We start from the raw sequence: 26,631 nt of genomic DNA, 5'->3' as shown, positions 1-26,631 counted from the left end.
CTTTAACAGAGACTGCCAGTGTGGTTTCATGGCATGTTGGTTTTATCCAACTTATTTGGCCTGTGTTTATGGCGCTTGAAGGCTCAAGGCAGTTTGCAAGGCTCATCTTTTCCAGTACCAATTACTATAAATTTGATAATACTGATGATCGTGAGGGCTTACATTAGGTTTAAATAGATGAACAATACTTGATTTAGAATATCTCCAAGTGGATAGAGAACTAATAGGTGTGGTAATGGGAGATGTAGCGCTATTTTTAAACTTGACAGGAGACATATTAGTTGCTAGTTTCCTATTACAGAAAAAGCACCAGTCTGGTAATAATGGGCTGGCATTTGGAAATTTCTCCAATTTATTAGGAATATGATGAGAAATGTGCTCTACACATTCTGGGCTTCAGGGCTGTTTCTCTATAGAAAGGTAGGCATTATGAACTGCACTCATAGCCAGTTTAAGAACACATATATATATATATATATATATATATATATATATATATATATATATATACACACTTGAATACAATGACTTGCAGATATTTTCACTGATTTTCTACAGAAGACAATCTATAGTTCGTAGAAGCCATCATTAACTGTTCCATGAGATAACAGAACCATCCTACATCAAAAAATTGGCTTAGTTTTCTACAGCAAATTTGAAACAGTAAAATCTTAAAAGACGAATAGCGAACCATTCTCATACCATGGAAATCTGAGGTTTAGCACTTAAAACACTCCTCTTGTACAAAACCTGGAATTGCAAGAGTTAACTTAAACATTAATTGAAACATTAGGCTTGGTAGCCCGAGAAGTTTGGCAGCAACTTTTGAGTAGGCACAAGCCAGATTTATTTTGCAGTCAGAAACTATCCCTTTGAATATGTGATGAAAGGATCTGCATCTTCAGTCACACCTTGAGTCAACAAAAAGGATGGGATGAGATTTACTGTCAAATTGAGTTCAGCTGTGAAACGCAGGAGGAGTCCCACACGGAGCAGTATTACCCAGGGACAGATATGTGAACTTCACAACACATGTCGGTGAGGTTCAGCCGTGACGGAAAATGGACTTCAAAAGGGGTGCCAAATGTATCTGCCATGTTATACACCTAAAAACCTGCAACACAAGCCATTTAAAATTATAATCATGAGGATTTTGCAAAGCTACAGAAGCTTTCACCAAGTGAAGAGAATAAATCATCAGGTTTTCATTTGTTTATAAGCAGCAACATTTACGTATAAGGTCCCTGCAGCACTTTGGATATGACAGTCTTGTGACTCATAAAGTAACTTCAAGGTTACAAAGTTAGCTGTACAAAATACCCTTAATTTTAACTATTAAGTATAGAATACAACAGATGAAATTATTTTTGGGTTTTCACTTGGCCAACTCTTGTCTTGTCAGGGTCTCAACCAATGCTTCACACTATGAATCTATGAGAATATACATTTCATTAGCTTCATTAACTCCATTCAGTATCAGAAACTGCTCAAAAGCTCTCCGATGCCATAGCAAGCATCACACAACATCGAACAAGGACTTTATATGGCACTAAACATATTTTTCTACTTGAATATTTACATTCTATTTCCAACTTGACATGCAGAAGATATGTTACCCACACCAATTTATAGATCTAACAGAATAAGAGTTGCCCATCTAATTTAGTGGTGCGGCATCACGTTTCCTGTAGGTAATTTCCCTATAAAGTATTAACAAAACATTCTGAAAGGGCTGTAGCAAAATTAAAGGCTCTGGAGTGCAGTCAAAGTGCTTTCCAATGGCTCTCTCCAAGTATTCCCCAAGATACCTGCTGACCCAAGAATAGCAAATCTTATGACTTTCACCAGTTTTTTTCCATTCTGTTGTCCGCAAAGCCTATGAAATACTCCCAGGGATTTGCTTAAAGCAATGGAATAAAGGCATATTCAGATATTTTATTTTACTGTGCCACTATGAGAAAGTTAAGGTGTCCGTGTCCTCCACTGGAAAGTCTCTATGGATACACACACCGCAGAAAGCTGACAAATACTGACATGAGTTAAATAAAGATGCCTGGTATCATCTGTCAATTTAAATGGTGAGCATTTTAGGAATTGTTTTTTTTTCATTAATAAAAGTGATACACAAGCATCTCAAAACAATCTGTTTGGGAAGGTTATTTTGTAAACAAGTTTAGGTTCTGAGCTGATGCTTTAAAAGTGGATACCACAAACTGAATAAATATTAATGTCTGAGGGAGGCTCTCACAGAGATGGGAGGACCACGGCCCTTTTCTGCACTGCTACATCGAACAGCAAGGCAAGGACATGCAAAGAAGACATCAAGATGTAATTCATTTTTCCTTGAAGATTATCAGATGGCTGGGATTAGAAAAACACCATTAAAACCAACATCGGCAGAAAACCTGTGCCTTAATGCTGTTGTTGTAGCACACACCAAAATCTGGCTATAGCACAAGCTATTGGAGTCTCCAATCAAAAGAGTTGAAGACAGTTCTTTTTTTAATTTTACTTCATTATAAATCATGAAGATAGTAAAATTCACTTCAGATCACTTCTCTGCCAATATTAAAAAAAAAAAGGCCTGAAAATCATTTCCTGTCCCTGAGTCAACTGGCCATGCTCATCAAACTTCCCTCCTGAAACCTGAAAACCCTTATCAAAATCAAACATCCTGTTCGACAAAACCCAAATGATGCTGGCACCCACCAGCCACTTCAGCAAACCTGCAGAACCCAGTGCGCTCCTCCTGCAAACGTTAACGTGAAGTGTGGTTTATAATGGCCACGACTACGGGGGTGCAGAGAAAACCATCTTCACTGCAGCGTTTGGAGCTCAAGAAACTATTTTAAGGCCGTTACTGGAAAATCCTAACTAATTAAAGTACAGCGGGCTGTTAATAGTTGCTCTTACTGACATCACTGATATGATGAAATGCCAATATGGGAAACCCTTTACACTTCATACATGCAAGGTCTGTACTTAATATTCCCACTTCTTCATTTCAAAGACACAAAGACCACAAGTTTCACCATCAAGTTAAGGAGCGGTTCCGACTCGTACTACAGATTTAAGGCTCACGTATTTATTCCGGCCATGAGGAAATTTTTGACAATACCACCAGCAGCTCTAAGTGTCTCTTGGAGACCTGAGGAACAGTACGTGCACAGCTTGGAAACACCTTTAAAATAAAGGCATTGGTTAGATCAGAGACCCTTCCACGTACAAGGACAATCAAAGCAACACTACAGCTAAAACCTTTGGTATTATCGTTTATTACTCTTTTTTCTTGCATTTACAAATAACAGTCAATTGTGGAGCTTAAGACACTAAGAAAACACATTGGGTATTCGTCAGGTCTCAAAACGCTCTTAGGAACTGCTCAGTAGAAATAACACCGACCTACCAGTAACTCAAGCCAAATCCACAGCATTTGCTCTTCCTCCAGATGAAACCGTGAACCCTTCTGCTACAAACACTTTCAACCCAAACACACCAAACATTAAGACTAAGAAAAGTTCTTTTCTATTTACCATAACATTTGCTGTTGCGTGGCTTGGTAAGGTATAAAGAAACCCCAATTTTTAACTGTTTTTTAGTCTTTGCTAGAACTCCAGTGACCTCAGGTAGTTTTAAAGAAGTTTCTTAGTGCTGACTTCCAGGTGACAAAAGGGAAATTGTGAACCATCTTCACCTTCAGAAACTTCTGCCCTTAGCAGCTGCACCTTCTTCCAGTTCTTGTAACAAATACACCCTGCTGAGCAATGAAGCCTCAGAAGTCTGCAGAAATTCAAGCAAAGAAAATTTAGTCCCCAGAAGTTCGCTTTATTTAAGTGGATTTTATTGGCAGCACATTGGAAGTTACTCTGTGACCCAGGGAAGTTGGTGCATCCTTATTTATCAGTCACATCTGACAATAAAGACGCTGCATTTTTGCTGTGCTGATGCTCTGGACACCGCTGTATTTTGCTATTTTTAGAAAAAGCAAGGAAACAATTGCTTTGTGTACGAAGATAAATTTAAATCTACCTTCAATTATGTTAAGATTTTCGCAAATCGCTTTCACAAAATGGATCCGAATCTAAGAGAGGTGTTACATGGGTGTTATCTTACCACAAGGCAAATGACTGAGATCTTTCTGAAGCTTTTCAAATTCTATCTTCCCATCGCTGTTAAAGCAGAGGTTGGTCCCACAAACATCAGTCAGCTGTAGATACTTTAAGGTGCTATATGGAACTGTTTTAGCCTCATGTTTAAAGAAGAAATAGCATGCAAGATGTTTCACTCTCCCAGTTTGAATATTGGAGATAAAATATAATTAAGAGAGAGGGGAAATGGTAGGGGGAAAAAAAACACCGGATGTTCGGAATGACAACAGCTTGTTGCTGTGTTCACACAGGTTTAGCTGCCTTTAGTAAATACATACAGTGGAAAACAACACCGGCAAGGTACCCAAATTAAATAGTACCAAACACTTTGAGAAAGAAGTTATTGCCACCTATCCACCCTGATTACACATCAGTTCGCTTCCGCTGAAGAGCACCTACTCCCGACTCTGCCTGTTCATTTCCAAGTGGTTAAGAATCCATTTGTGAGGTGCATTGAAGACGAACAACATCTGTTTTGCATGCCAATATCCCTGGAGAGGGCAATATTCATGCGAGCTGATTCAAGCTCCTCTCGAGAGCAGCGGCGCTCTGCCTTCCACTGAAAGTCTGAATGGCTATGGACAAGAGAGATCCATAAATGACTTTTCCTGGAGTCTAGAGACAGCTGCTTTCTTAACACTCGTGGAAGCGTTTTCTTGGGCATTAACAGAACAACTTGGGGAAAAAACTATCAAAAGTCTGCTTGCTTTCTTTAAAGCTCTTTTTCTTTCCAAGCTGTGTAACACCACTTGATATTTAGTGTACATTCAACTCACATGAGCTACTCAACCAAGCACGAAGCTCCGGCACAGCGAAGGTGCGTAAGGGTTGGTAACAAACACGGACCATTTTGCATGTTTGTGCTTATTTACAAATGCCACTTACATACTGCTGACATTTATAATGACACCTGGGATGTTGCTGACACACCACGATGTTTGTTAAGTTTGCAGCTACAGGCACAGTCGATTCTAAGAAACTTGCTGGTGAATATACACAGCATTTCCTTTGACTGCAACGAGAAAGGTTATTTTGACTATTTCCTATCTGAATCAGCAGAAAAAAAGCTTCAGAAACAAGGTGTAGCAAAGCTAATCCTCCCCCGATTTTCTTATCACTCAACATTAATGCACTCAATTACTTGTGTCAAAATTGTCTCAAAATTTTTTCTCCTGATCATATTATTGGGTTGCTCAAATTATACTGTAGACATATTCATACATACACCAAATTTCATGTATTTGTTACTATTATTGTTGCCTACTTGTTATTCCAAAGTCTATGATCTCTAAATACAGCAATTCAGCCCTTCCAGAAACCTCAATGCAAGTTTGAGGATGGAGAAACACTTGGTTTGGTTTGGCATAGGTAGGTAGACTATAAAGAATTCACTTCCCAGTGGAGGTAAAAGGGGAATGGAGATGAATTATTCAACTTTTCAAAGGCAACAAAGTTCTAAACTATCTGAAGTTGAAGCAAAAACCAGATCACCGAATCACAGAATGTTAGGGATTGGAAAGGACCTCGAAAGATCACCTAGTCCAGATGATCCAGATCTACGTACATGTTCAAATTACAAGCTAAATGTAAGAAAACACTTGATTCAATAAATCTAATAATTCTATCACTTCTAACCAAACATCTTTCTTCTTTTAATATGCTTTATTTAAAGTGTAACTGTTCTATCTCCTCGTTCCAACCTCAAAATCACTCTACATCTTCTGCCTGGCACTTTCCCATTGTTAACAAGAGGTTTCATTTATCCGCTTTCGTCCAAAAAGGCTGAAGAGCTTAACAAACATTAATTAAACCTCACAACACTCCTATGAGGTAGGTAGGTATTGTTATCTCTGCTTTACAGATGAGAAAACTTGAATTAGAAATTGTGATTTACACGGTTTTCAAACAGTAGTTTTCCAATGAAGCCAAGAGCAGAAGAAAGGAGCAGTGACTTGTGTGTCCTACTTCCAGCCACCTCAACACACATTCTATTTTAAACCAGTAGGAATTTACTTGCCGTTTTACCACACGTGAAAAAATATCCTGAACAGCAGTGTTAATTTTCATTAGCATGAACCCCTGTAAGAAAATACAGCCAAATACAGATTTTACCCAGATTGTACTTTCATTTTTTAAACTGAAAATGAGACAAAATTTTCTATCCTCTATTAATATCTATTTTTCACCCGGTTAGCTGATGAATTCTGTCTTCAAAAGGAACATCCACACTTCTTGAAAACATATGAATTGTTCCTCAAATGACTGAATTCCTGATTTCCTCTTTATGTTTCTTAACATAATCTATTTTGTTTCCTATTCTCTCTCCTTTTCTAATTATTTCCTGCTGTACTTACCTTAGACCTACATCATCTTTTTCTCTTCTTTGAATTTTTTCACAGAATCACAGAATGGACTGGGTTGGAAAAGCCCTCAGAGATCATCCAGTCCAACCCTTGGTCCAACTCCAGTCCATTGACCAGATCATGGCACTAAGTGCCATGTCCAATCTCAGTTTAAAAACCTTCAAGGACGGTGAGTCCAGCACCTCCCTGGGCAGCCATTCCAATGCTGACCACTCTCTCTGCACAGAATTGCTTTCTAATCTCCAGCCTCAATTTCCCCTGGCAGAGTTGAAGCCCATGCCCCCTTGTCCTATTGCTGACTGCCTGGGAGAAGAGACCAATCCCCCCCTGGCTAGAACTGCCCTTCAGGTCGTTCTAGAGAGTGCTGAGCTCACCTCTAAGCCTCCTCTTCTCCAGACTGAACAAGCCCAGCTCCCTCAGCCTCTCCCCATAGGGCTTGTGTTCAAGTCCCTTCACCAGTCTTGTTGCTCTTTTGTTCTTTTTCTCTCTTTTTCCAGCCCCTCCTCATTAAAACTTTAAGTCTACTCACACCCTCCTACACTTTCTCTGCACATGCTCCTCTAAGCCCAAGTGTTCTGATCTTTGGTGTTCTAACCTTCTGCCCACAGCTTGAAACCCTGAACACATCTCACATGAAGTCAGGGAAATCTGTACCGCTATGAACCAGACTCTCCCATACAGGTAAAACTACATCAACGATGCTTTCAAGTACTCTACAAAGCATGAAATCCAGCCTCTTCTTTGAAATTGTTGAATTTGTGTGTGTATGACTTACTGAAAGAGATGCAATCCTCAAAAGCAGCCAATAGTTTGGGTTATTTTCACGAATCTAACAAATCTGTAGTCTACAAAAGCGCCAGTCTCTGACTCTGCTGTTTTACAAATTAAGCTGGCATCATATAACTGTTTCTGGGTGGACATGCACAACATTAGAGAAACCACCATTAAAATACAAGTAGATTAAGTATTTTTTTTACCAAAACACTGTTACATTTTCACTGAAAATGTTGTTTTCTACGACTTTGTTGTTTCTCATATTTTGGAATTATCATGACAAGTTAAATTAGGCCTTTTTTTAAAAACCATTCAAGTGAGCAGATCTTGTTTGCGCTGTCTGCTCTAATGAATTAAGCCCCACACTTGCCAGCGAGCAGTAAAAACAGGTAGCTTTGGTTTTTATATACTCTCTGCAAGTGGCAAATCACAGGCTGTGAGAACGGCTCTCATCATATGGAAGCTGCAGCAAATACCCACTCACTGCTTTCTCTTTCAGCTCTCAAAATTACAGCTGGATTCTTCAAGCATTACGTGTGGTTTCTTGCGTTTCAGAGCTTCTGAACTACTTGGATTGCAAAAAGCAAGAGTTCTGCCCACAGACACTTTCTCGCTCCCGCTGATTTCACTTGGCAGCCAAAAAAGTAGGGAATAAAAATAAGATGCTGCACATTTCACCACATACACTGGTCACTATGCACAGCATCACTGCAGCACACAAACCCCGTCTGCTCCTTTTTCATCCTTCCAAAAGGCGAAATTTTAGAAGAAACTACTACATAAAACATCACATATGCTGAGGAGTACAAAAAGCCAAAGAAAGAAAAACTATGGCTATCCAGCAGCTTTTAGCTGCTCAATTACATCATGCTATTTAAATTGATGACTTTTACACCATTTCCACAATAAGCATACTGTCTAATTGGAAGAAATATATGTGCTATTGCCTACTGGTTATTACTTGTTTCCATTTTGAGAAGACTCTTGCTGAAGCTCTCTCCATTTCCGTATGCTAAACAAAGGTCAAAATTACTTTATTTAATCACTGCAAGCAAAAAATGCATTTTTTTTTCCTTTCTAATGTCCCCTAAGGTTACCCACTCCATTGCATTCAGCTATTGATAAAAGAAATATCTGAAATCCCTTGAAAATTCAGTACAGATCAATAAGTTTCATTATGAGAGGCCACTCACAGCACATCAGTCTCACTCTCCACTACTGTCATTTGCTTCTTGCTTGATACCAATGTTTTGGCTTTTTTTTCCTTTATTTTCAGTGATTTTTTTTATCTCCAAAGCCACAAATTACATGAGCCTTCCTACCACTAACAAGCAACCATTCCAATGCTGAAAAACAGGTTGGGACCCACAGAAGTGTAGTTTCAATGAGACTCTTTTCTCTTTAGATACCAACCCAATCTTCATTGAAAACTGTCCCGGAGGCACCCCGAGGTTAGTTTAAGGGACAACAGGGTCTAAAACAACTTGTATTAAACCGGTGAGAAACAGGGTTTAGCACTCCAAAAGTGACTTAAATACAGGTTCAAATATCAGTTGACGGAAGTTAAGGGGCAGCAACTGATACAACAGGAGGTCCACAGAGTGCATGCACACGGCTTCACCAAAACAATGCCGGAGCCGTCCCGGAGTCCGGGAAGAGTCCGCACTTGACTGAACACCGTGTGGGGTTATTTTAAAGGGATACACGTACTCGGATTGAGTACAGAAAGTGTACACTCGCGATTCTGCAAGGGTAAATTCATAATATACTCACAATGCTGCGAGGAGAAATACACGTGCAAATGTGCATGGAAAGTTACACGTGCTTATGTGGAAGCACGGGAGGAAAAATGCACTCGCGATTATGCGAGGATTAATTTTACACGTGCTCAAATGTGCACGGAAAGTTACACGTGCAAATGTGCACGGAAAGTAAATACACTCGCAATCCTGCGAGGGTGAATTTCACTCACCCCCGTGGCGGCGAGGCGAGCGGAGTCTCCACCCCGTGGCGGTCTCGGCAGCACCGTCTTGCTCATGCTCCCAGAGATCCGCGACAATGGGCGGAGTCTCGACGAGAGCCCCGTTTTGATTGGCTGATCAGATCTGACTGGCATTCCAGAAGCTTCTCTGCACCCCCACCCCGGCTGTGGGTGCCCCTGAAGCCTCCAAACATCCCCACACGGGCCGCGGGCGCCCAGCGGCTCCTGGCACCTCCCCACCGCCTTCTCCTTTCTCTTAACGGCCCTGGCCAGGGGGCTCTGGGGCCAAACAAAAGAAGCTGTTAACCTCAAACAGCAGAGAGAGAGGGGGATGTGTCTACTCCTTCCATACTGAAGGGGGGAGAGGGGGGGGTTTGCATCCTGCCACAGTCACTTGTCCCAAATAGCTTCTTACGTTGAGACAACAGAAAATAAAATTCGTTCTCAAACTCTCTAACAATTAGTTTTTAACTCTATTATACATACATACATATATATATATATAAAATTGTTTCACCTCCATAATAAATGCTTCGCTGTGCAAGGACTATACTAAATTAGCCTCTCTGTGGCATATGAAAGTTCAGAGAGAGACTTGGTTCTGCTCTTCTAAAGCCCAGCGCTGGGCAACATCAGACCAAATGGTGAGCAGAAGCTTCTCAGGCATCAGAGGAACACGGGGAACATCAGACGCCGCAATGTGTGTAGGTGTATTAGAAGTCCTACCATCCATCTGTCAGAAATCTTCGATGTTCCTGCACATCACCCACTGGCAGAGCTGCCTGCCAAGCAAAAATATTATGAAATGTTCATTATAGACTCGAATCTCCCCCCCTTTCTTGAGGAGGAAATGGAAAAACCTGTCTCTCCACATGCACAGACTCACATTCGTTACCAAGAAACGGCGAAAGACTTTCAAATTTCGCCCAGAAAGAAAATCTACCAAGAGACCAGGACGGTAAATTTAGATATATTATAGCAAACTTTACTTACCAGAGGATATGGTGACTTTTAGTTCACATATATCTCATTCTTTAAGGTACGTTAAAGACCGAGTTTACAATTAACTGAACAGACAGCGTACAAAAGGCTTTTAGAACTACACCATATGGTCGAGGGAAAGGAACAATCTGGACTATCCACATTTCAATCTGCAGGCTTGTCCACCTCTATAACACATTGTATTGCTGTAATAAAATATTAAGATAGAAATGTAAAAGTGAAAATAATCCATCTTTTTGCACTACCAGGGAACAAGGCATCCTACAGCCTAGTGCTTTTAATAAATATTTTAAGTTTTATGACTTTTGGCATGCTGAATCAGATATAGTCAATAAAATTCCCAATTCATTTAAAACAGTATTTCCAGAAGGATATGGGTGGGTATTTGTCTTACGCTTTGGGGAAATAAAAAATACCAGTATACATGGGGTATACTGGCAGCAGTTTATGTAACAGATGACACATTCTTGGAAATCAAATAAAAGCAGAAAGAAAATACCCATTGTTGCTTAGTGAAGGACTAATCACATGGTCACAGCTGGAACCAGTGTAAATCATTCATTAATAAAATTCTGTTGTAGTAGTCACTTTTTTCTGCTTTTCAAATGCCAAGAGGAAAAAAAAAATCGCTTTCAATTCTTCGCAGAAAAGATGCATTTGTAAGTATTCCATAATAATTATTAAACTTACTAAATCTTTTCAAAAAAGGATTCCTACAATGAAGGCATTGTTGGCGCTAACAAAAAAATGTACATACTTCTGCACTTTATAAACCCAGAATATATTCCAAGAAGGTACTTGCTACATTGGGACGGACTGGCCTGACTTCTGACCCCACAGAATCCAAATCTTGAGAAAAATTATCTCAAGTCTTTTGTCAAGTACATTTTATAATGTAAAGGAATATAAATGACAGTCTTGTGAGTCACATCCCTCGATGCGAACTAGAAAGTTGCACTAAATACAGACACTAAATATCATGTTATAAGTATTCAATAACTACATACTGTTGGATAACCACAACTACTATTGCAAGTTTTGTGTTGCATTGCCTCCGATAGCAGGAAAAATCCCTCATACAAATCCATATGACTTTGCAGACAGTGAGTTATTAAGTCACCAAAATCAGCTCATCCTCTTCAATTATTTTGAAAGCAACCTCGTGCTGTATCAATGCTGATATATTCACTGTTCTACTCACTTTACTACAGGATAAGAGGCCTGGTTTTCTTATCATTTCAGAGAAACTACTGAGAACAGTAAATATAAACTATAACATTTGGTGCTTTACACTGCAACAATATCAAGTAAATGGGATAGGTCGAGTGTAGAGTTCAACACGTGCTTATGTTTTTGCGCCATCAAAGGCTCGATTGCTCTGCTATTCAGTTTACCGTAGTTATTCCTACCTCAGAGTGACATCCTCAGTAAAGAGAGATACACTTTCTATGAAACCGGTTAATGTGCAGAAGAAAACCCCCCGGTTTTCCAGCAATTAACTTCAAGTGGTACGAAATGACAGTTCAAAGCACCGTCGCTGTTAATAGCGTTACTTACGTACAGGAGGAAATAATTATCTAAAAGAACGAGAATATTGAAATGTACTATAACAATTTTGTCTAGTTCAGAAACACAAAAAAAGACCCTCGAATTTCCTGCTAACTTCTATTTTAGCAATTATCTGTGTACTCTGTGTCAAAACAGATAAAATCTGAAGGCAGGCATGTAAATTGAGGATGTAAGTGCTGAAGAAAAACCTGTAACTAAAGAAGAGCCCCAGCAGAAAGGATCAGCTCTCACACACGCATGGTTCATGATGTTTTTATGTACGATACCGTCTCCTGTTCTGCCTCTTTTACAAATAATAAAAATACTACGTTTTTAGTAACAGAAAAAATGCAATAAAGCAGATCCCGACTGGGATATACAGGTAGGTTTAACTCGCGCTGTTTGGCGACGTGCTTCCATTTCAATAAAATCATTTTTTAAAACAAAAGCCGCGGAGGAGCATAAACGACCGGCTGACGACTTTAAAAGAACTTTTGTAGAAGAATTAGAGAATATAATTCTCCGTCTGATCAAAGGAGGCTCTGCCATTAGGCCCAGGAAGAGCAGCCAGGCACCTCGTTCTTCCCGGCCTGCCAGACATCCTGCTTTTCAGAACTCTGTCCAAAGGGCTTGGAAACATAATGAAAACAGGCCTAGGAGGGCTCCTCCATATGCTTCCCACAAAATATTTGATTTTCTTCCTCATTTGTCTGCTTCTATGTGAAACGTGAAGGAAAAAACGTTAAATTTCGTGAGGAAAAAGGCACATGAAATCCAGTTCAGGCACAGGCCCCTGTCACGGTTGGCATGTCCACAAACTATATTCTCCTTTAGGCTACACCGATTTTTAATCTGCTGCTGAGGCCTTACAAAGTACATTGTTTCTTCTGACACTGGTCTCATCCAAAGAACCACAGCTAAATTATTTTAATGGTTTCCAGGCCTAATTGCCATTACCTGGGACATCCCCAGCACCCATGCAAGGCCATAGTTTCAGATACCCGAGAAGCGATGGCTTTGGTTCCAGCCATCCCTCCAAAAAACAAACACCCCGACCACCAGAAACGGGTCCTCCTGCACCGTTCTGATGGGTGTGCCGTGATAATCAGGAAATGCAAACATTATTTTTTTTAAAAAAGTGCTGAAAATATGCATCTGTTAATGATTTTTTCCTCACTGGAGACACCATATCAAGTTCTACGTAGACTAGTTATTTTAAACAAACTGATGGTTAAAAAAATAGTAGTATTTAGTTTAGCTAGGAGACAAACATGACATATATAAACTAATGTTAATGCTGCAAAAGCTAAGATTTACCTTGACTAATCCCTCTCAATGAAAACAATAGGACAGCATTAAAAATGACAAATTTAAGACCAGGGAGGACATTTTGGGGAGACACACAGGGAAAGCTTCTGCTGGCCCACCTAGAGAGCTGCAATTTGTTTTGGTCAGCTCTATTTAAATCAGTATAACAACTTCATCACATAGACAAGCATGGGGATTATTAATTTCAGTGGGTATTACCTGAGTGTGCACAAGAAACACAAGTTCAGGCGTTTAAACTTCAGTGCTGATTCACGCTTAGAAGTCCAAAGTGTCTCTATGGAAAGGTAACAAGCAAGTTAATTTAGTTTAGAATATTGAAGTATAAAAGTCCTCACCGCAGTTAGATAAATTAAGATAAAGTTTTTCATAGAAAAGGCAAAAATTGTTCCAAGACACATCGTTCCTCTGTAGCAGAAAAGAAACCACTATGTCTGCTGGATGAGAGAAAAAGGAAAATCAAACTGCACTTCTTACTGAAGCGAGGAGTTGATCAACGTTTTTTAAAGTAACAGCATAAAAAGGGGCTGGGTTTAACCTAAAAGCTATTTTACAACTTCAGTTTGATTAAGCTGCTATTATATTTTGTAATTGTCTATTAAAGTGTGTCCCGCATCAAGCAGCAAATGGCTTTTAAGGAAATGCTTTGTTTTCTTCAGCAAGACAAATCTTCAACACCAACTGCAAGTACCAAAGCGTCTTTCAATCAAATGTTTTCAGAGGGTTTTTTCTCCTCCCATTCCACTCAAACTTGGATGCCTACGACTTGTACATAAACCTGAATTACGGTATATAATCCATTCATTAAAGCCAAGCACTCAAACAGTCTGAAAATAGATGTTTAAGCAAAAGCAACTACGCCCTCGACCAGGCCCAGTAAGGATCAAACCCCCAGAGGCTGGGACTGGGGTGGGTGTCTGAAATTTAAGTCCTCATTTTTGCATTTTTCGGGTGACACGTTGCTGTCCTCTCCACCACCCAACCTGCAACTCTGGGCATTTTACCACGAGGTTTCTTTGAAAAACCAAAACCAAGTGACAAACCCACGCACCGGGTACGGGAGGGCGCGCTCAAAACGCTCACAGCGTCACTTTTCATCTTCTAAGACAGAAATTCATGTGATCTTTGAACAACTATTTATTTCACACCAAACCAGATATCTCCCTAAAGCCTACCAATACAGCCTGCAGGCATATTTCTTAAATAAAAAAACCCAGTCCTTGTATACTTCAAATTTGCATAGCAAAGGGATGAATCAGCTATCACAGAAGTAGTAACACTGCGCAGCAAATGCTCACCTCTCGCAAAATAAATGAAATATAAATAAAAATCCCTGTTCATCAGGTCTGGGTGGGACTCTGCACCAAGTGCATTTCTTCACAGTTCACAACTGTGATAGATTTTCTCACAGAACTACAAGAAGCACGGTCACTGTTCACGTTATTCAATGTATCAGCTGCTTCTGCAATTTGTATGTTGCATATATAGACCACAGCATCTCTTCACTTGCAGATTCTTCCCCCCACCCTGCTTAAAAGTTAATTAAATTGCACAATATCAATTTAACCAAATTACGTAACATTAGTAATATTTTTGTCGCAGTATTTCAGATAATTTCCTGTACTATCCTTCCTATAAACAGATTAATTTTTGCCTATAGAAATGCTACAGCTTTAACAAAACAAGCAAACGACGGGACTTCCAGCAGCACCTACATTAAATGATACACCAATAAAACCTTGTCAAGAAACGCAAGGTGTTGCATTTGACAGAATTAAATTAAATCAGCCTGTTGCTCTGGCTCTGCTCAAGTGTTCAGATAATAATTATTTCTATTTGAAAACGGGGAATTAAGTCCCACAAATTCTGCACATTGTTTAGAGCACAGGAATAACGTTTTACCTTAAAACCCAGACACAGGTAAATAGCAGAGGAGGGTCTGGCAGCAAAGTTCCTGCCCACATGCTCCTGTGAGAAATAGTTAAGGTGAAATTAACTCTTTTTGCACTAGTGCATCACAAATAAAGCTTTTTAAAAATTACTAAAAGAGGAGATCTACTGAAAAAGTGTGATGGAGGCAATGGGGACGTGATTTAGTATCTCCCACGATCTAAAAAAATTCTCATCTGCTACACAGCAGAACTTTGGCACAAGTGAAATATCGTAATTATTATCTTGATTACAGTCACATAAAATCAGGTGGAACACACGGCGAATTTCCACATGCAAAACATGATGCAGCTTTATGTTTCCTACCTACACGAAACCACCCGCACTGTCCCATGCAAGAACCCAACGGTGCGATGTAATCTGCTAAACGGTGCCATGACAACTAATGTAATTATACCCAAATAGTATTAGCTATATTTGTATCAGGGATAGTCTTACCACAGTCCTTAAAGACCTGTTCCGCTGCTCAGGAATTAACCGTATCTCCTCGGCCCCGTAACAGTATAATTAGTCATTTTGACATTTTGCATTCCATGGTGACTCACAAACTCCTCCCACTCTTATAATTCAGTGAAAATAGCTTGGATTTAAATTATATGGTACAGGTAATATATACTCACATGATCTCATTTTTTCCTAATATCTTCTTTTAATTCACTGAACACAACTAAAGGAATTGGGAAATGTTACCTCCCACTTCCATGTGGAAATTTGGAGTGGGTTTTTTTTTGGCTAAACACAAATCAAACCTGATAACTCCAGGAGCTTCCACAATAGGATTTCACATTAACATCTTCCAGTTAAAAAAGAAATCAAGTTCACAGCATCCCAGAGTGTCAGGGATTGGAAGGGACCTGGAAAGCTCATCCAGTGCAATCCCCCCATGGAGCAGGAACACCCAGCTGAGGTTCCACAGGAAGGTGTCCAGGTGGGTTTGAATGTCTGCAGAGAAGGAGACTCCACAACCTCCCTGGGCAGCCTGGGCCAGTTTTACTCGCTTCCCCCAAAATTCGGTCGCTCCAAGGTCACCCTCCAGCTCACCACATCCCCACAAAGCAGCTCTGCATTCCCATTTTTTGCCCTATTTGTTCCCAGTTTTGCTGTATTTACAGGCACATACAATGAAACACCAAGACTTCTGCAAGAACAAAATGCTTAAGCTATCAGGAGTCTACATCCATACAATGTAAAGCATATATGGTACAAAATAACCAAAAATCCATCTAGGATGTATAAGCTCACAATTAATATTTACATTTATTTGAACTACAAATTAAATCATTTTATTCAAATTATTATCCAAATCACACAGTTCTTGCGATTGCGGTTTTAGGAAGCTCAGCACCGCTGTACCGGAATGCCAGAGAAAGTCAATTCTAGTCAAATATTTTCTTTCAGACCGAAGTGCAAAACGTGTGATGTGAATGAGTATGAACTAATTAGCGAAGCAGGTACCCACAAGCTGTGGGGAACTTCTCACCCTGCGGGCTACCTAACAGCAGATACTTCATGACTTTTAATGACCATCATGAAGATATTTTCAGAGATGTTCTCACTGTTTATTATGAACACTGAAGTGGAAGTTCGCACTTAAAATACCTCGAAGGATGACCCTTACTTTTGTGTTTAAATCACTGGAGGTGCGATTACGGCACGCAAATCCCTTTAGATTAAACGCCCTCATTGAGCCATCTTATAGGTACATTAAAAATTGAATGGGTATAAACAACTCCAGCAGCTTGGAGCTTGAGTTGGTATCGCGGCGATCTTTGCAATTCATAAACATCAACACCCGGGCTCGTTTGCATGGGAATATGAGCAATTAATTATTATCTTGTGCTCAAGGGCACGTATGGTGTGCTCTACAGGTATCGCCACTGCTTTTTGCCTAATGTATTGCCTCTTGAAGTCTTTCGGTCTAACAACTTGCTGATCTACTCCAAAGCATTTCTAGCATCACTGAAGTGGTTTACATTCCAAGAGAACGCACTGCAACTGCTCCAAGGTGTTGCTAGGAAAGAAGCAGGAGCTACAAAATTCTACATGACTGGCAAATAGTCATTTTATATTTTTCACTGAGACACAAATTAACTTGTTACTTAGCACAGAGATAATTTTTTAATAAAAATATTGATGCTATATAAAACAAATGTGCAAGTTTTTTATTGAAACTATTTGATTTTGTAATATTATCAGAATTTCTACCTTCATTTTGGTTTTGAATTGGTCATTAACTTACAGATGTACCGGCTATGTCTTTTTGCATTTGCGTCATTAACAAAGCAGATCTGTTGGGCAAGGGTGGGGGAATGTTAGAAGACACAGAAATTCCTGGTATTTTCCCTAAAGACAAAAAACTTAGTACTAAAGTGCACAGAATACACAGCAGTTAAAAATATAGTAGTAAATATTTCTATTGGCTCTTTGAAGACAAAGATTTTTACTTTGATGTATAACTAAATACATTAAGTGCTGCATCCAGATTAATTCTGCCAACAGTCAAATCTACATAGAAAAGGGAAAAATACACGATAATATAATAATCTCTCCAAATGATGCTCCCCAAGAATGGATCCTATGGCTGAAGTATAGCACACATCAATCACATCTCCTTGTGCCAACTTGTCCCATCGTGCTATTTTTCTATACCTAAAAAATCCCTAGATGCCAAAAGTCAATTTAAATTGAACTTTATAGTGATGGAGCGGCCTCACCTGGGCTGAGAGTCTGAGCCAACAATAACTTCAGGCTCCATCATCCCCAATCATTGAACACCAAGAGGTTCCAAAACCTTCAGAAAAATGACAACTAAAACCTGCAGAAAACACGTTGTCACCGCTACAGCCAGCAAGAGACCCTACTAGAAATAAGAGTTACAATTAGCCTGTTATTCAGAGACCACAGAGGGAATTTTAAAGGAGGTCAAGCATAATTACTCAAACTAAAAGAGACTTGAGGTCAACTACCCACCTATGATAAAGGAAAAGAGTTTAGTGACCACCAAAAGTCAACCAACCTTGGAAAGGGAAGTAAAAATTGCCCCTATATACCCAGCTGGGGTGATGGTTGTGCTGCATCCACCAGCACAACCAGCCCTGCACACTCGCCTTGAAATTCATCTCAGTCTTTGACATCAAGTTTTGAGGTGCATTGGCATCAACTTTGGCAAAATCTGGGTCCTGTCTTTGGTTCACAAAAGGTTTATGCTGCATCTTTTCATTAAATTTAGTCATTCCAGAAAGACTTTAAGAATCCTGTTTGCAACCCTGTTAAAATGATCACTCTGTGCAACACTTCTTACCATTTTACCTCAAAACAGAATTTGGCCAACTAAGCCTCACTCAGTATTTTCCATCCAGAATTGTAACCATGACTTTCATTTCTTCGTGTAAGCGACTGCTATGATTGGTAAGGAGTAGTTTCAATATTACAAATAATGAGGCAGCACAAATTCTACAAAACGAAAACTTCTTGAGCAAAACTAACAGCCTCCTCAAACACTATTCGTAATGTTTTGTTATTAACTATTTCCTCGCTAAATGAGGTTTTCCTTTAAATTTAGATTCAGAGATACGCAAAGCTGCTGAATAAAACAGCAATTCAGAGATTGAGGACATTTTACACACGGTTTACGGCTAATGAATTTTGAAAGTTGAAAGAAAACATTGCAAAGAAGTTCGTTAAAAACAGTAGTGAGATTCTGTAAATAGATTCAATCTTCAAAAGGAAATCACTCCCTGCATGCTGCTTTAAAGCCAGCCTTTCAAGTTAAGACTAAACCAAACCTTTATTTAGCAAAATGACACTAAATAAGAAACATTACTAAAAGATGCAAGTGTAAAAAACACTATTAATCATCCCCAAAATACCCTTTTTTTAGTACAAGAAGCTGTAGAGGTTCCAACAGTGCTGCATGCGGGAGTGGGTTGGGGCTCCATTTGTTTAAGTTACTCCTCCATGACTTCACTGTACGTTCTCCTAGAAGATAAATACAAGAGCTCCATCATCGGGATGAGGAAAGCTTCATGAATGACAACACCATGAGGAAGATGAGTGGCTCCTGTGTGAGTTATTGTCGGTCACATCTACAAAGTTACGCACAAGACCCCACCAAAACACCATTTCTCAGTGTCTGCCGCAATAAGGATTTTGCGTGCAGTTACCTTTGATGCCTTAACGCAATTTTTTCATTTGTTCCATGATGTAACACGAAGCCTAAAAACAAAATACTCTCTAAATTCAGGGACTGATAATCCTTGCTACACTACTTGCACACAAAGGGACCTGGAAAGCTCATCCAGTGCAATCCCCCCATGGAGCAGGAACACCCAGCTGAGGTTCCACAGGAAGGTGTCCAGGCGGGTTTGAATGTCTGCAGAGAAGGAGACTCCACAACCTCCCTGGGCAGCCTGGGCCAGGCTCTGACACCCTCACCATGAAGAAGTTTCTTCTCAAATTTAAGTGGAACCTTTTGTGTTCCAGTTTGAACCCATTGCCCCTTGTTCTGTCACTGGTTGTCACCGAGAAGAGCCTGGCTCCATCCTCCTGACACTGCCCCTTTCCATATTGATCCCCAGGAATGAGTCCCCCCTCAGTCTCCTCTTCTCCAGCTCCAGAGCCCCAGCTCCCTCAGCCTTTCCTCACACGGGAGATGCTCCACTCCCTTCAGCATCTTGGTGGCTGCGCTGGACTCTCTCCAGCAGTTCCCTGTCCTTCTGGAACTGAGGGGCCACAACTGGACACAATATTCCAGGTGTGGTGTCCCCAGGGCAGAGCAGAGGGGCAGGAGAACCTCTCTGACCTACTGACCACGCCCTTTTAACCCACCCCAGGTACCATTGGCCTTCCTGGCCACAAGGGCCCAGTGCTGGCTCATGGTCACCCTGCTGTCCCCAGGACCCCCAGGTCCCTTTCCCCTATGCTGCTCTCTAATAGGTCATTCCCCAATTTATACAGGAACCTGGCGTTGTTCCTACCCAGATACAAGACACTACACTTTCCCCTTGTTATATTTCGTTAAGTTTTTCCCACCCAACTCTCCAGCCTGTCCAGGTCTCCAGATGGCAGCACAGCCTCTGGTGTGTCAGCCACTCCTCCCAAACCTTTAGGAAACCTAACCTTTAGGATTTTCCCCCATTCCTAAAACATCTGGGGCTTCAGATGTCTCCCAAGCTATCAAAGACACAATACTGTAGGCTCAAAGTCTCAACTGAAAGCGAAGCAGAGTTGAACATAAATCCATAAAAGCAGCGTTTATCATTAAAACTTGCTGGCAGCCGACACTTCGGGTCCTTTCAAACACCACGAGAAAGCTCTAAGTGGAGCGAGCAGCGGTACCTGAGCTCGCTTCATCTAGTCAGGAGAGATAAAACACCAGTCAGGAGGAAGCTTTAGCAACCAAGATAAACATTTCCCAAGACTGCACAGTATGTAATTACATTGCTGCCGTATGCAGATGCGGTGTTGCCGCGTTCTGGTATCCACAAAACCTCGACCGGCTCCGCATAGGTATGCTTAGCGTATCTTTAAAACAACACACCTTCCCTTTTGATTTGCTGAAACGCGAATATGAAAAAGTTAAAAGCAGAAATCCTCACAAAGAAATGATAATAACCAGCTGCTTTGATACCTATGGCAACACGACTGAAAACAAGCAATTCAAAGAAACGACTAATTCAGTTTAAAGTTATGAAGTTACGAGCTCTTTTCTTTTTTCCTTGTGGTCTTTAACTCATCTGCAAGGCTCTTTCATCCAGTTTTGTTAAGAAGTGTAAGTAGCCATTCTGAATTGACTATTACAAGTTGAGGATGAGTGACACTTGATTGAAAAAGTAAAAGGATGTCAGTCTCCTTTGTTTTCATTTTCAAAGGAGGAACATGACAACACTCTTCTCCCTCCATGCTCTTCTATTCAAAAACAAAGATTGTGGTTTAAACCCATGGCCTTGGACTCGCTCTACCTCCACAGTGACTAAACACATAGAAATATTTCATCTGGTAGCTTAGGTAAAACTCTTCAGCATTCTGGACAATGCAAGATGAACATAAAATCTTATTTTACTAAAATTAGATCCTATTCCTGCACGCAGGATGTCTGCAGGATTTGGTCCAAGTCACCTGTAGTCTATATTCTTCCAATGCATTAGAAGTTACCAAAATACGACGTGGCTCTTCCTTCCTGCAGCAAGTCAAGAAATTCAAGGATGCAGGCATTCACCAACCTTTTCTTCTTTCTCTTCTTCAAATTTATGTTTGGATCCCAGCATTTCATCTTGTGCCATAAAATGTTTATGGTTTCAACTTGTCTGGAGAACCCAGCAGCCTTCAGAGATCAAAGGGCCATTCTTACTGTCAAACCTGTGAGTTTCACAGTGATAGCTTCATTTTCATTGCAGTTTCACAAAATCTATAGAAACACATAACTCTTTTAGCTGCCAATAGCCTTACAAAAAAAAAACATGCAACACCGACCACTAAGTTTTTGCTGACCACAGAACACACAATTAGGTTTTGTCGAATGCTTTTAGAACTGTACAGTCACTTACGCATTTTTAAGACTATAATTAAATCGCCAAAAAAATTATAACATGACACAAAACGCAGCTTTTCTGCATAAAATGTTTAAAAAAAAAAAACCTTTATGTTCTTTCAGTACAGAAGATAAAAGCATATTTTAAGTCATTAGGTGCAGGGAGGGGTTTTAGTTCCCATCCTAAGCTGAGATGAACCAGTCGGCCTCGCAAGCTCGGTCAATTCTTCAGAGCTATCACACTGCAAATCCAGGTTTATTTCAAGAACGTTATGCCCCAGGTGAGCCAGGATCAAGAATTCTGCACAGGCTGTACATGTCCACCCTCAAGAATGACAATACTTCATTTTTTCGCTCTCATCACTGAAATAAATGATACCAATGGGTTGTTCAGTGATATGAGTAAGTACATGGTACCTGGAAAGCTACCTCGTAAATCCTTTGACCTTATTAAAATCTGGGTATTTGCTGTAAGAGAGGCACTGTTGTCAGCTGTGGGCTTTATTTTTCAGCTAATTTTTATGAACCAAAAAGGAATAGAACGACTCTTCCTGATCTCAGCGAGAATATTGCTTCCTATAGATCTGCACCCTTATCTGTCACAGGGTCTATAAGCCAGTAAAAGCTAAATATCCCTCAAGTGAAGGGAGGTATATACATATAGTCCATATTTGTAACAATTCAAATCCATCCCAAGTGAGATTTTTAAACTGCTTCTAACTGTGCCCCATACGTTAAGACATGCTCAGAATTGCCCTGCTATGTGAATACATAATTCATGAAAATAAAAACACACAACAAAAACAACCCCACAAAGTGCAAAAATCAGACAGAAAACAGGTATTTTAAGATTAACTTCTGCACAAGTTGTTCTGTCTATACCAGGCGTGCTGCTCAGATGAACTTCAGCAGACTCGCAGGATTTACGCACGAACTTCAGCAGACTCGCAGGATTTACCCACTATCATGATGCTGTTGTTTCCTACCAAACATCTGAGTAAATACCCCGGTTTGTCTCATTAAAAAAAAAAAAGATCCTGTTACAAAGTACGCTGAAACAGTGAGTTAATGAGATTACAGCCTGGAAATCACCTAAAAATAATTATTAACTGTTTACCAGAATCCTGTGAAATTTCCAGTTGTTAATATTCAAATTCAAGTTGTCAGGAAAAAAAGAAAGGGCAGAAAAAGAACACCCCAGCCTATGTATAAACATATATGAGCACCTACAGAGCACTAATTCACGTTCTACACTTGCTTTTGCTTCTGCATAGGAAAAGCCCATGCTACACCTCTCTGAAAAAAACATACAGCAACCTCCCCCCACACCTCAGCCACTTCCAGCCCCAAGTGCAGCGTGACATTTGGTAACACGCGCTTTCGATCCGCGCTTTGCAGCCCTGTGGTAAAGCCCCTTCCACAGATGATGCGAGTCACAGGTACGAGGATGGAAGAGCCTGAAAGGGGGTTCTACTTTCAGTCTCTGAGGTACCTTCACAGCAGCAACCACACGGTTCAGAACTGTCTGTACTCGCTGCTGCTGCTGCCATTTGAACACAGGATATCGTTTTTTGCTTTGCGCTAAGACATATTCCTCAGATTTTCAAGTGTTACATTTTCACAATTCAGAGAAGAAAATCAGCTCCTAGCAATAGCACCCTAAAAGAATATTCACAGAATGTCAGGGATTGCAAGGGACCTGGAGAGCTCATCCAGTCCGGAGCAGGAACACCCAGCTGAGGTTCCACAGGAAGGTGTCCAGGCGGGTTTGAATGTCTGCAGAGAAGGAGACTCCACAACCTCCCTGGGCAGCCTGGGCCAGGCTCTGACACCCTCACCATGAAGAAGTTTCTTCTCAAATTTAAGTGGAACCTCTTGTGTTCCAATTTGAACCCATTGCCCCTTGTCCTATCACTGGTTGTCACTGAGAAGAGCCTGGCTCCATCCTCCTGACACTCACCCTTTACATATTTGTAAACATTAATAAGGTCACCCCTCAGTTTCCTCTTCTCCAGCTCCAGAGCCCCAGCTCCCTCAGCCTTTCCTCACACGGGAGATGCTCCACTCCCTTCAGCATCTTGGTGGCTGCGCTGGACTCTCTCCAGCAGTTCCCTGTCCTTCTGGAACTGAGGGGCCACAACTGGACACAATATTCCAGGTGTGGTCTCCCCAGGGCAGAGTAGAGGGGCAGGAGAACCTCTCTGACCTACTGACCACCCCCTTCTAACCCACCCCAGGTACCATTGGCCTTCCTGGTCACAAGGGCCCAGTGCTGGCTCATGGTCACCCTGCTGTCCCCAGGACCCTCATGTCCCTTTCTCCTATGCTGCTCAATGCAAGACTTTGGAATTTTTCCCAGTTTTAAATAAGTTCTATCATTTGTAAGCCCTCCAGTAATCTAAAAAAATTCTTACTTCATCAGCTAGGCTCCCATTAGGCTTTTACTTGTGAAAAGTGGCCTTGTCCAAGATTAAATGCACTCAATTTAAACCATGGTTACATGCCCTTTGTGAAAAGGACAAATGACCACACAAGAAAAATGCATAAATCTGAAGGAATTGCCTTCAAATAATAGAAATGCACTGGACACAGTGTACAGACAAATATCACAGCCATCTAGTGCCATCCCACCGCTTTTCCAGAGGGGATGAGGACAAGCTGAAACACCCAGAAGGTGCAGAGGGAAGGACTCAACCCTGTGCCTCAAACTGCATAGGAAAGGGGAGTGGAGAAAAGTCCACAGCAGAGGACAGTCCCTGAAGGCACTTGGACCTGCAGAGCCAAGAACACAACTGTCACCTTCATAATTCTGCAACCTGCAGCCAAATCTGAGATGGACCCTGGAGCACAAGTGTGATGAGGGAGCTGGGGGGTTCAGGCTAGAAATCAGGAGGCTGAGGGGAGACCTTATCGCTGTCTACAGCTACCTGAAACGAGGTTGTAGCATGGAGGGGGTTGGTCTCATCTGAAGTAGCAAGTGATAGGACAAGAGGAAATGGCCTCAAGTTGCACCAGGGAGCTTTAGACTGGATATTAGGAAAAACTTACCATACACTGGAAGCACAATGTGAACTGTAGCTCCATTTCAGCGCTAGCGCAGCACAAATCATTAGTAGACATCTACTAACACCAAGAATTCTGTACCCGTTGAGCTGGGCACAGAAGGCAATCAAGTCTCTTTTTCTTTATGGGGCCAGTTAATGCCACCACACAACCAGATCCACAACTTGATCCATTAATGATCTTCTGAAAGGGACCACCTTCACAACCAGCCAGGAGTATCATCCCACAAAGTGTAGGATGAAGCCAAACTAAGGCTTTTGCTCCAGAATCGATGATATTCTGCACAGGCACAGTGACCCTCAAAGAGACAACACACTGCAAGAGCAGGGACCAGGACCCCCACTCTACATTGAATTACTGGCCATGAGCCACTTACCTCCTGTCGAATAGGGAACTACACACTTGCCCTTTTTTATTTAACACATCATATTTATCAAAAGTATTATTACCTGCATCCAAAACTGGGAGCAGTAAGTACCAGGTTGTGCTGCTTTAGATGTCTTCAACAAAGTAGTTTATGAATCTTGTTTATGGACCTCAGTGGTGAGCAGTACTTTATCATCTGAAGCAGATAGAACGGATGAGAAAAAGTGCAGTTTTCCCAATTGTATTGTAATAGCTTTCTTAAATCTGAATAGAGGGAGAAAAGAAAAAAGGATATGAGCTCATCTGGTCTAACTTTTCAACTGTTTTAGGCTAAGAAGCTTCATCAAAATCCTACCCAATACTACATCACCCAAATATTAGACAAAGAAAGTATTTGGGATAAATAATGTCTGCAAAAGAAGACTGCACTTGAGCTAAAGGCAGACAACAGGACAGTCCACAATCATCTATGCCTATTGACCACCAAGAGTAGGTAGGTTCATATACTTCATACAGAATCACAGACTGATTTGGGGTCAGAAGGGACCTCTGGAGATCATCCAGTCCAACCCACCTGCTCAAGCAGGTTCACCAGAGCAGATCACACAGGAAGGTGTCCAGGTGGGTTTGAATGTCTCTGGAGAAGAAGACTCCACAACCTCGCTGGGCAGCCTGGTCCAGGCTCTGGCATCTCAAAGAAGTTTCTTCTCATGTTTAAATGGAACCTCCTGTGCTTCAGTGTGTGCCCTTTACTCTTTATCCTGTCATTGGGTACCACCAAAAAGAGTCTGGTCCCATACCTGATCAAATACTACAGTGGATAAACCAGGTGGACCTTGCCTCCTCTCCTCAAAGACCCTGTCAACCTGACCTGCCACTAAATGTCTTCTCTACAGGAGATGGCCACCATTATTCTAAGCATGTCAGAAAACACCGCACCAGAATTCAAGACAAGACACTAATGGCAGTCTTGCAGTGCTGTGTAAGTTGATGCCAACATCTTATGTGTTTGTCTACTTCATGGTCTATCTTGTATTTGCAAAAACTGCACTAGCTCTTTTGCCATGGCATTATAGTCTACACAGCTCATCACATCTCCAAGTCCTCACCCTAGGCACAGAATCGGTGCATGGATGAGGTTGGTGGGGACCTCCAGAGACTGACTAGTCCAAACCATCTCCTCAAACCAGGGTCAACCACAGCAGGATCCCCAGGACCACGTCGAGTTCTGAGTATCTCCACAGACGGAGACTCCACAGCCTCTCTGGGCAACTTGTTCCAATGTTTGACCGCTCACAGTGAAAAACTTCATCCTGTGTTTAAGTGGAATTTCCTGTATTTCAGTTTGTGCCCCTCATCCTACTCATCTCAAGGCCAAACCATCTCAGCCTCTCCTCACATCACACCCGTATTCTCAACATGGGGTTTCCCAACCGAAGTTTTCTGTACCAGCTACAGCTTTACTGTATTTAGATGACTGAACTACATGACTAACTGTGGATCTATTTCTCCAGTAACCTTTGCATATTCTGAAAAATAAAGCAGCAAAACTTACATCACTGACAAAACTGCTGATTAAGA

At 41.0% G+C, this 26,631-nt stretch overlaps 1 protein-coding gene across 33 annotated transcripts in view; it reads right to left on the bottom strand.

The window, feature by feature from the left end:
* Positions 1 to 26,631, bottom strand: part of GTDC1 (glycosyltransferase like domain containing 1) — a 200,961-nt gene that overhangs the window by 147,234 nt on the left and 27,096 nt on the right. For 3 of the 33 annotated variants that reach the window (XM_071810692.1, XM_071810693.1, XM_071810695.1), the window contains 3 exons: positions 25,625 to 25,811; positions 25,134 to 25,314; positions 13,344 to 13,419 (listed from right to left, as the gene is read on the bottom strand). The exons of 19 other annotated variants lie outside the window; for them this stretch is intronic. The gene's annotated coding sequence lies outside the window, so the exon portion shown is untranslated. Of the gene's footprint in view, positions 1 to 9,257; positions 9,338 to 13,343; positions 13,420 to 15,044; positions 15,111 to 21,313; positions 21,499 to 25,133; positions 25,315 to 25,624; positions 25,812 to 26,631 lie in introns of those variants that run through there. 11 more of the 33 variants (XM_071810696.1, XM_071810705.1, XM_071810701.1 and 8 more) reach the window with 9 other exon arrangements.

Source organism: Patagioenas fasciata, chromosome 7 (assembly GCF_037038585.1).
Source record: "Patagioenas fasciata isolate bPatFas1 chromosome 7, bPatFas1.hap1, whole genome shotgun sequence".
Lineage (NCBI taxonomy): Eukaryota > Metazoa > Chordata > Aves > Columbiformes > Columbidae > Patagioenas > Patagioenas fasciata.
Note: the sequence above shows the minus strand (reverse complement) of the source record. Positions and strands in the feature narration are given on the sequence as shown.